The sequence below is a fragment of the Myotis daubentonii genome, chromosome 5, assembly GCF_963259705.1.
Source record: "Myotis daubentonii chromosome 5, mMyoDau2.1, whole genome shotgun sequence".
NCBI lineage: Eukaryota > Metazoa > Chordata > Mammalia > Chiroptera > Vespertilionidae > Myotis > Myotis daubentonii.
Window position 1 is genome coordinate 93,270,940 of NC_081844.1, and position 2,628 is coordinate 93,273,567.

Here is a 2,628-nt window from a genome sequence, read left to right on the forward strand (position 1 = left end):
AGCCTCTCAGTGTGTGTAGAATCCTGCTGTAACAGGCTCTGGTGTAACAAAGAGAGACCGGACCAGGAATCTAGACCTGCAGTCACATCCCGCCCCCCATCCTCCCAGAGCCTCCTATTAGCTATGTGACTTCAGGAGAGTCACTTGCTCTCATGAGGTCTATGTCCCTAGCTGTGAAATGAGGGTTTCAACCTTATATGCCTGCGAGTCCCTTCCAGTTCTATATTCTCTACTAGTAGGAAAGCACTAAGCCACCCTTCCCCCTACTCTTCCCTCTTTCTTTCTTCCTTCTTTCAATCAGCCAACACATATTTCCTACCATGTGCCAGACTCTATGCCAGAAGCTGGAAACTCAGGTCAAGCAAAAAAAGAACAAAAAAAAAAAAAAAAGAACAAAAAAGAGGACTTATGTGTTTGCTGATTTACTGATGCTGTCAATGTTTAAGAATATTGTTCTAATTTGGAAACTTTTGCTTCAACATACACGCTATCTATGCAGTTCTTATTACTCTCAATGATACATGTGGAAAAGGTCAAGGAAGATCCAGTTGGACTAAATAGTTAAGAGAAATCCTTCAATTCTGACATAAACAAATACAATCATTATGTAGATGATTCAGGCCTAAGCAGGTCTGGCTGAAATCGCCAAGGTCAGTGCGCCAGTTACCCAGGTGAGACTGGCTGGTCGAAACTCTGCCACAAACTACTCCCGTTCCAACTTAAAAATGTGCTTTAAAAAAAAACTAAACATGCTGGTGCAATCACAATCAAGTTGGGACAATGACTTCCTCCTTAGAACCAGCTTAAGAGCACAACAATGGCCAGTGTGTACAGACAAAGATACATGGGGGGCTGACAAGCAGAAACAGATGATAATTTCATGCAATATGAAGCCTCTGGATATGCCCTTTACAAAAGCAGGCCAGTCAGAAACTTAAAGGTCTAGAAAAGGCAACACTGATGTGCAAGGGTGAATGATCAGTCACTGTAGTCTTCCTCTGTCTTTAGCTTACAGGACAAATGAGTTTCAGAGAATATTCTGATTTTTTTTTTTCCTGAAGAGTTGATTGGGGAAGCGATAATTACTGGTAGACATGAAGGGACTTTGGGATTTGGCCAAATGATGAAATAACAAGAAAGAATGTAATAACAAGGGCCACAAGTAAGAGAGGGAGGGACCAGTGGACCAGGGCTTGAGGAATATCAGGGTGCAGTTGGAAAGTGGCACTAGTGAGGAAGTTTTCAAAATTCTCCTCAGAGATCTGATGACATGATAATTAACATGTCTATTTTTAGAACTTCATTTCTCAAATGCTTCAAGTTTTTTATGAACATAAGTACCATATTATGTTGTTAAGGCATAAGATGGGATTCCAATCTTTGACATTTATGAAATATCATGCCTACTGAGTGCCCACTGTGGGTATAATTTTATTCTGGGTTTTTCCAACATGAAGAATATTCTCAACTCTAAAATTCAGAATGCATCTAAAAAATATTGAAAAATGTCTTTCTCAAATGATGACATCAATAGCAACTACCTATAAAACATCTCTCCCTCAAACAGGTCTTTAGATAAAAAAAAAAAAGTACAAAAAGGAGGTCTTCATTCAGGTGGAGGAACCACAAGATCTTATGTCCTGACTATAGGACTAAAAATTTCACATTTGTGCATTAGCACTAATTTTGGATTTGTGGAAACACCCATATGAATTATTATTGAATATTTCAGAGTCCTGTCAATCTGGGTATCTATGTCTAAACAAACAAACAAATAAAAAAAAAAAGTAAGGAAAAAATAGCTTGTCCAATCTGTTTCCAATGTATTGTATAAAGGAAAGGCCAGGAATTAGTTCATGGAAGTTTCTATTTCTTTTAGATCACATTAATGAAGTCTCTTTTAATCATAGCCTTTAAAGATCTCAATAGTAGGAAGAAAAACATTTACTCCAATAATAACTGAACATATTACCTATTGAGTTATTAACTGGAAAGGGAGTAGCACATATTAGGACATAATGGTAAATCTTAAACCCCAGAAAATTTAAAGGGAAGAGCACCAAAAGAGTAGATATCATCAAGAAACTACACCATGTACCGACCTCAAACAGAATAATGAGGCATGTACCATCCAAAACCATCACCATAATCCAATAGGTTCCAAGATGCCCCCTAAATTTACCTATTCACCTATGAATGAATGTTTATGCTCTTACTTCTCTCTCTCTACTGAATCAAATAACTTTTCCTTCATTATATTTCAGGTGTTATTCAGAATTGGTCCTTTTGTCATTTCTGGTGGATGGGGGGAAGCTGATGAGAGAAATGAGGGAGAAAGAAAAGCGGCAGTGTGTCACATTTGGTCCAATCTAAAACTGGTCAAAGTCAGGACTCCAATCTGAGTAGACACATACAGAGAGTTACTGTTCTGCCCTCCACATCTATAACCCTCTTCTTGAAAGAAAAACCTTAGACATGTTTCTAGATCAAAGAGTAAAAGCTACAAACTTCAATTTACGAAAGTCTGAACAGGTTGTAGGCACTGTGACCAGTTCTAAACCCTCCTCAATGAGTACCTTGCTCAAGGGATCCAGGTTCAGACACAGCAACAGAACTTGAGGCAATAAA